At 41.2% G+C, this 10,543-nt stretch overlaps 1 long non-coding RNA gene across 1 annotated transcript; it reads left to right on the top strand.

The window, feature by feature from the left end:
- The first annotated feature begins 2,687 nt into the window (after nt 1-2,687).
- On the top strand, nt 2,688-6,028 carry LOC109145964. Its single transcript, XR_002047686.2, has 3 exons — nt 2,688-2,786; nt 3,741-3,876; nt 5,378-6,028. It is a non-coding gene; the product is annotated as an uncharacterized LOC109145964 (long non-coding RNA).
- The last annotated feature ends 4,515 nt before the right edge of the window (nt 6,029-10,543 follow it).

Genomic DNA, 10,543 nt, shown 5'->3' with positions numbered 1-10,543 from the left:
ATGCTTTCAGAGGCAGATTCTCACCCTACCATAGGACATTTCTTTCTTTTCTTTCTTCTCTCCCAGATGGGTTCTCTTGCATTTGGTTGTATTAAAACACATTTTGTGACTGTGTGAATCAGATCACTCTGTAACTATGACCTGCCCTCCTTATAACCCTACAGCTCCACATGCTCTAATGTTCTCTGCCAATTCTACTGGCACAGATTTTTAGCATGACAGCTTCTTCCCCACACCCTTTCTCTTCACTGTGAGCTCACCTCCCTCCTGTGCGAAACCTCTGTTGTCATCCTTCTTTTCTTCCCTAAACCTCTGCTGATGTTTTCTCTCCTCTTAGGCTTGCGCTGCTAAAGTTTCCACGTGGCACCTGGTTCTGGCCCTTCCTTACCCCTCTCTCTGAACAAGTGTTAATCCCAGGCAAGTTCAGTACCAGCTGTAGGTTTACTGTCACAGACACACTGTAGGTACCTTGTCTGTTGTGCTGATGGAATTCATTGTATGAAAAGTGCCTCCACACGGATAGCCTAGATTTAAAAAAAAGACTCCCAACAGCTACCTGAAACCAACCCACCATGAACCAAGAACTAATATTTACCATCTTTGCTCATAGTCAGCCCCATTTACTACTGGATTCCACTCTGGGATTCATTCAATCAAGCTGGTTTTCAATACACTTGATGTGCTTTCCTGTTATTTTTGTTCTCCCTAATAGATAGGTTAATTTTTAGTAAGAATGCCTGCTGGAAGAAACTCAAGATTTGCAATCTTACTAGTTTGTAGTAACAGCTTCCACCCAAGCCCAACCCCCATACATTTATTTCTTGCTTTGTTATTCCTAAAGAACCAGAACTACAGGGTTGTAGTAGTTAACCACGTGGCTTAGGCTTCCTTGGACCATCTCTCATACTCTCTTTTACCTTTTACTACTGCAAACATACTGAAGTTCATTGCTGCTTTCAAACGTACTTTGATTTTGGAGAACTCTTAAAAAGTAACATTATTTGGTCTAGTCCATCCTGCTTTCTTTCTTGTATAGCTTAGAACAGTCCATTTTACCAGAGTGGCCACATTATCTTTTTCCCTGAGACCATTTACTGTTAGATGGCCTCAATGAGCAGCTCTGAATTAGAGGATCTCAAACTCTCAAACATCTGACATGTAGCTCTGTCCCAGCCGTCAGTTCCCCTTACATCTGTAGCCTTGTTTTCTTCGATGGGCAGAATGGTTATAAATAGAGAAGATGGATGAAATGGCCCAGATTCCTCAAAGAGCTCAGAATTCACTTTTGAGGCCAGAGCAAATGGTCTGCTTTTAGTCTCTTTTTATTTCAAAGTGCTTGGCCTCAACATACTTAACCAGGTTCAAAACTGAGTCTAAAGGTTAGAGTGGCTGTATCTACAGATATGACCCAAATCTGGTGGTCATTACTTACGAAAATTCGACCTAGTTCATCTGTAACGTTTCTGTTTGGTGTGCAGCCAAGTTTACAGTATCAGCAACATCAATGCAAAGCAACTGATATGGAAAAATACGATCAATGGACTTTTATTTTTCTTCCAGCTCTGGATAGGGTTAGGCAAAAGAGTAAGGGAAGGTATTACAGCATGTGTTGCCAAAAAGCAAGCAAATATATTTTGAATTTCAAATGCATGTTCTACCAGAAGGGGATGTTCCTTTGCAACATGGTGGGATGCCTGCTATCAGTTTGGTAGAAGCTGTGTTAATGCCCAGGCCATGAGTGTGGGTACCAGGAGCTCAGAGTGTATTTCTGGCTCTGCATGTGACATAGTCCATGTGCCTGGATGAGTCACTCCACTCCCCTTTCACTTTCTTTTTCTGTGAAAAGGGGTTTAGCATCTTTGAAAAATGCTTTGAAATTGATGATCAAACTGCCAATTGATAATCATTCTAAAAGAGACTGCTAGTGGTAAGGAGCTCACCTCCATGCATGTAAATATTCCATAAGGAGACCATTAGCTCAAACAAACAAACAAAAAAAAATCAGCAAATAAAAATAAGCATGATCCTGTGAAGTCACTGATCAGTTTCATCCATCTTCAGTGGTGGTCAAAGTTCTGAAGTTAAACACTTTCTTACAGCAATTAATTAAAAGTAGGAATTAATCTCTTTTTTTTTTTGGAAAAAAGAACTTCCCTGAGGTTGCATTATGAAAGGTAATGGCTTTGATAGGTAACAACCTACAGAGATCCAGGGGCTATTATTTGGGGATTCTTACAGAGCAAGGAATTCTGAACAAAGCTGTTACTGCACCAGTTGATCATATAATGACATTTAACCCATCTTAAAACGAAAAGTGACCTGAAACATGATTTTTTTTTTTCTTTCTTTCCTTTTCTGTATGTTTAGAAATGTCAAAGTGAAACACACTGACAACTTGGACGCTTTTTCAAGTTGAGAAATTAATCAAAACCAACCTTTTCCTGCAGAGGTTTCATTTTCAACCAAGTAGGCCTCTTCTGATTAAAGAAGTTGCATAAAAATTCTTGATCATCTCTGCACAGGAGTACTGCTGTAGCTGTTGGGTGATTCATACCTGTTTTATAGACAGCTTTCACAATAATCTATAGGTGCTGTTGAAAGACTCTTTATATGAGTACTTTTGTCTGTGCACATCACGTGGCCCTGGGGCAGTGCCCTCCCAGCTGCAGAGAGCGCCCTGTGGACACGGGCACCAAACCAAGACCACACTTTGGAGGAGCAAGGGGAGAGCTGACCCGTTTGCCATCTTGTGCTGAGGGAATAAGCCCTGCAGCAGGTTCCCCACAGTGAGTCCGTGTGCAGACGGGAGGTGGGAGGCGCAAGGCTGGACAGAGCCGTCACTTCCTGGGGTGCAGGGAGCCAGCGTGAGGGGTGGGAAGCCCAGGGGTCTGCTGCTGGGGAAGCTGACTGTAGGGTGGGATCTTTACAAGGGTACACAGGAAGCAGGCAGGAGGATGAGTGCTAACTGTTGGAATTAGTGAAGTGGTAGAGTGGGAAGGAATGGCCATGCACTGGGATGGGAAGAATAGGAAGGATTTGGAAGAAGAGGAGACAGAAACAGAGCAGAGATATGAAACTGGGTGGGGTGAATGTCCATAACTATGGCTTTATACCCAGTTGTAAATTTTCAGTAGAAGTTTTTCAGAAGCAATACGTATAGAGTGTTATCTATGGAGTATTATCTGTGAAATTCTGAATTCAGTATTTTTAAGAGCCTGTGGCTCTTAGAAATTGTACTCTTAGACTGTAAGAGTGGATACTCTTTGGCTAACCTGCAGGGAACTTCCTTCCTCCATTTGTAAAGGAAATAAGGATGTGAAGATATGTATCTATGCTGTTGTGCTTCCATTCCTCCCCTCCCTCCCACTTCTTAGCACTGGTGACTTTATCAGCTTTGCTTCAGGCATCACCTATCTTGTATTCAAGGTTATCAGATAGCGATGAACTAGGCAAAAAAGAAATCCAACTTTTGACTCAAACCCTTAAGGTATAAATGATGTAACCCAGAATCCAGCACTACTCCTACAGAGATCAGCAGTCAAGTACCAGAACTGGTGGTCAATGTTTCACCTTTGGATCACCAGATTAAAAAAATAAGTTTCTTTCAGTGAAGCCTACACAACAGCACCACTTATAGTTAGATACTGACAGAGCCTTCAAGGCAGCTAGGTGAATGTTTGTAGCTACACTTTTAAATTTTATTTTGTTTTTTTAATGCTGTGACAAATTTTGAACTGTAGATATAAGGAGACAACAAAATGCTGCAAAGTGTGAAGTGTGCTTGACAGTTTAAGAAAACAGCTAGCTGGTCTTGAGTATTTGAGCATGAAACTGACCCCTTCATTCTTTGCACGACAGTATCATAAAGCCTTTTAGGTAAGTTACAGCATTACTGCCAAGCCAAATTATACATATTTGATGCCTTAGCACTACAGCATTGTGGACTCAATCTTGTCCCACATCGGCCCTGGCAGTGGGAGAAGGGATGGCTTGCAGAGGCACTGCAGCTGAAAGAGCTGCGGGTCCTGCTACAGCCTTGCCACAGAGAGCTGGACAAATGGCTTCACTGCCCTGTGCCCGGAGCGCTTCTGTCCCGCAGGGCCCTGCTCGAGCAGAGGTAGCTGCGCGACGGGCGGCTCAGCCGGGAGGGAGCTCTCGCCGCGCTCCCAGGCAGCCTCTCACGGGCTCCGATGCAGAGCGGCTCCGTGGTGCACAAACCACACGTTCCCAGTGAAGTGGCCTCACTTACCCTGTGTAACTCAGCCAGCACAGCAACACCCATGCTGCTTTTCGGCAGAAAGGAGACCCAGCTCGGTCCCACAGCAAGGCTCCAGTTCAGTTCAAAGACAGAGAAAACTCAACAAGGAAATACAAAGTTGTTCAAATTAATATCTTCTTTCTGAGAGCAGCTTCTGCTTATAGAGTGAGTGAGCATAAAAATGGCATTTGCATTCTCAGGAAACAATGCCTGTGCACAGTTTGCAATGTTTCAGATTCATTCTTTGGAAACAATTTGTGTGATTTATTCTGTTTTTCTTCAAGCGTGATTCTGTTTTTCTTCAGGGCTGCTTGGGGTGTGTGGTTTGACACTCAGCTTGTCAGTTTAGCATTGTGAGATTGTGAGTTTTTTGAAGAGGGCACATCTGTGGTTATAGAAGAATAACAAGAAGCATCAGATGTTCAGAAAACCAAAAAGCAGAGCTTGGGAGGATCTTAGAAATGAATACTTAGCAGAGATGACATATATATGACCCAGAGCTGTAGACGGCTAATGTGGTATCTGTAAAATCACTTATTTTTCAAGTTTTCAAATGCTCTCTGGAAAAATTATCTTAATAAGGAAAAAACACTTTAACTACATTTCTAGTTGTGAAATTTTATAATAAGCCAAGGATCTTAAGCAGCAAAAGTATCTACCTGTTTGTTTTTGGTTTTTAATTTACTGAGAGCCCATAGTTCAGAAAAAGAATGTATTCAAAAAAGCTTTTAAGTCAGTCAAAGCTTTACGCAGTAAAACTACTTCTCTTTTGAGAACAGAAGGAAATGTTGGGACTGCAGCTTCATCCCCTGTATTACTCCTTTAGACTGCTTGGGAACAATTAAGTTTGATGGACATTTAACCAGTCTTTGTACAAGAAGGAGTCAAGTCAAATTGCAGAGGGGCATAGGCTTATGCAGGTTTCTGTGTAACAGTGAACTGGATCTAAACCTTGTTTAAAAATCAACAGGGTTTACAACAGTGTCTGCCTTGTTAAAGTGCAGTTATTATTCTAGCTTAACCATCTGCATTGTTATCAAAAGACCACAGTATTTTCAAACTTATTTTTTAATCTTTCCCTCCTATACTGAATTCACTCTCTCTCTTCTGGCTTTGCAGGTAAAGATACTGCACCAACGAAACTTCACTTGCACCATCTCAGTGAAGTTTTTTAATGGATGACATGCTTTGAGACCATGCACTCAGTCTGAAACTTTTGAACAAGAAATGCAAAAGTTAGTAATTATCTTCATGAATTCTGTACGAAAGTGATACTTAACATTTCAACTGGCAAAGTAATGTACCTACACTTTGAACTACAGCCAGCCTTGCTAAATCAGTACTAGCCACAGATTTGCAACCATTTATTCTATTTATTAACAAATCAAAAGTGTCTGCAAAAGGTTTTCTCCTGACTGTGGATAGCACTTGCAGTACTGAGGTGTTTACGGAAAATCCTGCTTAGTGGCAAATCCTGATTAGGAAACGTTATCATTTTTCTGCATAATAGGTGAGATAGACGTGCCTAACATATGGTTGCTATAAAATACCTCAGATGAGTCAGATCTTAGCTGACAGCTGTAGGCAGAGTTGCTGTGCCTTCTTAGATAATACTACCAATTATGGTCCTTTTTGTTACTTAACTACTGTACTGTTAAATTATATTAACCTGATTTGTAGACACTCCTGTTTGAATAGAACAAAAAGGCAAGATTTATGATGTAAATCCTGATCTAATGTTTGCAGCTTATTAAAGCTATATCCAAAGTCCTTCAAGCTCTCTGTAGTGATGACTAATTCTAACCTAATTGTAGGACTCCCCAGGAAGCTGCTGCTGTCCCACTAAGTGCTCAATTCAGTTATGTATACAGTGAAATTTAAGAGGGTAAAAAGTGTCAGAAATGGCATTGATTTGATGATGCAGAATGTACCAGCCAGTAGCCCCAGTGGCTTTGTGCTCTGATCCTTGCATGCAGCTCTCACAGGTAATCACAGTGTGCAAAAATGTACTGAAGAGTTTGCCTTTAAAGTACAGGTTACCACAGTGTCCTAGGGACTGACTTTGACGGAGGGACTTCGCTGAGTGGCAAGAGGCAGCTGCCTCAGAACCTGTGGTTCTGCTCTAGCCTGTTGTTGGACAGGGGCTCGTTAGAGCTCTTGTCTTGAGGTAACTGCAGGATAGCACAGTAAAGCCAACAAACAGGTGGACAGCTGCAGTGCACAGGGGCCACGCTTACTGCACTGTTCTGATTGATTAGCCTTACCAAGTCTAGGAGCTTAGTCTACACATTCAATTCTCATAGCAAAGTCTATTTTCTTCAGAATCCCAGCCTGCACCTTGCTCTACTCTACAGCTGCAAGCAACTCAGGGGGAATGACTTTATCACACATGTCCATAACATTGCTCAGTGGCTAATCTGCTTTCACTTGCTTTTTGAAAACAGAGTGCTAAAGGAGAGCCAGCCACCTGAAGATACGTGTTTCCAGCTCCTCCCCCCCACCTCACCAAATCCTGTGTAGCACCACAAATGCCACAGCTCAGGTTCTACAGCGTCTTTCAGGCAGCCCATCTCCCAAAGTATTATCCACACTCTGTGCAGAGAAGTGGTTCTAAGATGAAGTCACAAAAAGAAAACTCAAAAGAGGAAAAGTCTCCACCACTTTCTGCCTTTGCTAATGGAAGGCACACCCACTTCCTCTGACTCTAATCAGAGGAGGACTGGCTGTCAGGTGGTAGAGATACACAGTTGAGAAACAAGAGGTCTTTATGGGTAGGTGCCTAGCCCTGCCTTGTATACCATCTGCTGCTAATGGAAACTTAAGACTTGCCAAAAAGAGAGGCTGTCTGTGTTTTCAATATTTAATGCTCACTGGAAATGACAGTTCAGCATTACCTGCTGTCCCAGTGAGATCAGGCTAAACCCCACCCACAGTTCTGTGTGTTCACATGAAATTGCAGAAATAAATAGTAAGTATGGAAAACTTAGAGGCAAACTCTAGAAATAGTGTAACCTCCTGGACGTAATTTCAACATAGGGGCATTATTTTTTCCCCCTAAAGACTGCCTGCCACTCACTTGAATTCTTTTGGTGTTAAACTCTTACAGGTCAAGAAAAAATTCAGTGTGAAGTAGTAGCCATCAAAATAAGTGAACAATAGGATCAGATTGCTTAGAATCCCTGCACTGTGCAGGGGCAGGTCCCCATTCAGTTTTGTGTCACACTATTACAAATTACTCCAGGGAGAGCCAATCTACTGTGTCAGCGTTCTCAGCTGACTTTTCTGCTTTCTTTCCCCCATCAGGAAATAGGTGCAGAGGCATTACTACCATCCCACTTCATAAAGGCAGTAAGGTAAGATTTGGAGACCCTAAATTTAAGAGCATCAGTTCTCTCTGAAGCAAATGAAGACAGGCAGGTACCTAAGTTTGGATGCCTAAATTTAGAAGGTGTGAATACTGCTTTCCCCTCCTCTCTTCCTTTTTCTTCTCTCTGATGTGCTAGTCCTTTTTTCTCAGCAGTTAAGAGACATGTCCAGCTGAGCTGCTCATCCCCTCTTGCACTTTGTAGAGTCCAGGTTCTCTCAAACTAGGGGGAGCAGGGTAGGACAGGGAACATCAAGATTCACAGAACCGTTATTTCCCTCCTAAAACCACAACAGATGTCTCACTTTGAAGCTACTCACCAAGACTGAAAAGTGAAAATACAGGTGACTCTTCTATGTGGACACAGCCTGTGAGGCTGCAGATACATCTCATACATGTACCATGCTCCTTGTTGCTTCCTGCATCTCCCTTTAAAAGACAGGGGAGATCTAAATTTCCGGTCCTGGGTTTAGTCAGTGGCACAGCTCTGTCAGTTATGCTGCTCTAGATTTACTAAGGAACTTTTTTGTTTTGATACTTTTCAGTGAAATAAATCAGTCTCTCTTCTGCTTGTTTTAATGTAGAATTTTGCATCACCATATATAGCTTGATTTGCAACCTTTACACAGATTCCAGGTAATCTCTTTAAAAACCTGAATATGTATGGGTTACATTATGACTTTCCTACTTTCCTGAAATGGTGAACATCAAATGAACCACTCTAACTCCTCTTTTTCTCTCCAAAATCTAAGAAAAATCACTAAGCATGGTCAATGGACAAAAAGAATCAAATGTCAGCAGTGAAGGGCTCTGTGCTAGGAAATCCAGTATTACAGAGTGCAGTGCTTACACTGAGAGTATTTACCAGACCATGAAATGAACTTTAGTGTGAAAATAGACACAGAAGTCTTTCCATCAGCCTCTTTGGCCAGCATAAAGATTGCTTTGAATAATGTTGAGAAAATGTGACTCTCTGTATATGGTTGTTGTCTTCCCAAGATTATTTCACCACAGCTATAGAAAACTTGGTAAGAAATCCATTCTGTGACATGCAGGTATGTGTCACATATTCCTCCTTTGAGGCAGCACAGCTGCAACAGCATGAAGCAAGCTTTGATTCAAGCTTTAAACTAAGCTGTTCTTCAATTCTTTACTAAATCAATTACGTATGTCAGGGAAAAAAAATCACCATGTAAGTCTGATTTTACCACCTCTCTCCTATTAAAAGAAACACATCATACTCTTAATTGCCCTGCTACAGGTCCACGGCCAGACAGCGCTGGATGCTTTACATGGTCATGGCAATGGACTTCTGTGACTTTATGATCCTTATCATCCAAGGTGTTGATGGCTTCACCAAGTTTATGCCCCTTTCACAGAACTATTCAGAAATAAAGGCTTCTGTCCCATTTACCCTAAGCCCCAGATCCATGTCTCTCCACACCTGCAGCTCAGAAATCAGTCACTATAATTTAGTGTATCTGAGATAAGGCTGAAACCACCACTGACCCAAATGTCAACTGCTCTCATCTGCTTAACTAACACAGAAGGAAAAACAGTAAGCACAGAAACAAGGCCACAAGGGAACAATCTGTCTGCCAACATAAGCAAAATGAGAAGGGGCAGAACAACACCAAAACCCAGTTAAGAGTGACATCTTTTGAAGGACAGGTAGTTGCGATAGAAATTTGCTTTAAGATTAAAAAATTACACCTAGATTTGAACATTGCTAAGCAGTTAAGCTGCTACAAATCATGCTTACAAGAAAACTAAATAAAGGAACTGAATTTTTGGTACTTGAGTTGTTACCTTTATATACCAGTTAAGGCTGACAATATTGAAAGATCCTTTTGGGATGAGTCTATAGCCTCTCTCCTACTCAAAAGTATTGGGTATATACGTATACTTTCTGTATTTATTTACGTGTGTTACTCTTGTCTAATGAAGATGAAATTATTACACGTAGGTGAAGAATATCCCTTCAGGGTGTTTCCAGCATACTACAGAACTTTCTTCTGGTCTCATGGATGGAGGAATGTTATTCTGTTCTTGTAGGGCAAGGAAAAGAATGAGGGATTTTACTACATAGCAGTGAAAGAAGAGATGCAAAAATCCTGAAAGCTTGCATTTTTGAGCTGCTGAGGCAGACAGTAAAAGCAGCTGAACCTTGATAAAGAGGTCTTTGAGCCTGCGACCTATTCATTCTTATTACAAGATCATACATTTCCTACACAGTAGGTGCTGAAGACCAAGCCTAAAAATAACTATAAAAAAAAAATCACACCACTAAACTGACAGGAAATGTAAAAACTTTCCAAATGAGAGCCATCAAACCTGACGAAACATGGTCATATTCCTGGTACGATGTACATTTGTAATGCCTTCTACGTGTACTCAGTATGACAGAACTGCTGTGAGGTAATCTTTATGCCCCAAGGTAAACGAGCATGGAACAGGATAATGGCTTGCTCAAAATCTACTAGCTAAAAATAGAAATATAGTTCACTTCCGAAATTGGAAGCAAATAGATATAAATTCACAGTTTAAGTTCCACTCAGAGTATCATACCAATTAGTCTTCTATAGAAGTTTATCTTTTGGTGAGGTCTTGACCCTTCTTTCCATATGTATCAAGTAAACTTCTTCCATCATGGTACAAAAGCAATGTAATTTCTATCCAGTAATTCTTATGAATTTTGTATTAGACACACTCTGATCATAATGGGTATTTTTTTCCCCTACTGCATACTTAAAAAAATGCATAGCTGTAACTCTGTGTTAATGGTTATTCTAATTCTAAATCGTTGCTTTTACAACTTACACTGAACATAACTTCCCATTACAATGTAAATTTGGAAAAGTCAAGCATCTCCTAAATAAAGTCTACTGCACAATGAAGCTTCCACAGCAAAGCTGCATGAG

The sequence above is a fragment of the Corvus cornix genome, chromosome 8 (genome assembly GCF_000738735.6).
Source record: "Corvus cornix cornix isolate S_Up_H32 chromosome 8, ASM73873v5, whole genome shotgun sequence".
Lineage (NCBI taxonomy): Eukaryota > Metazoa > Chordata > Aves > Passeriformes > Corvidae > Corvus > Corvus cornix.
This window is presented reverse-complemented; position numbering and strand designations above follow the sequence as displayed.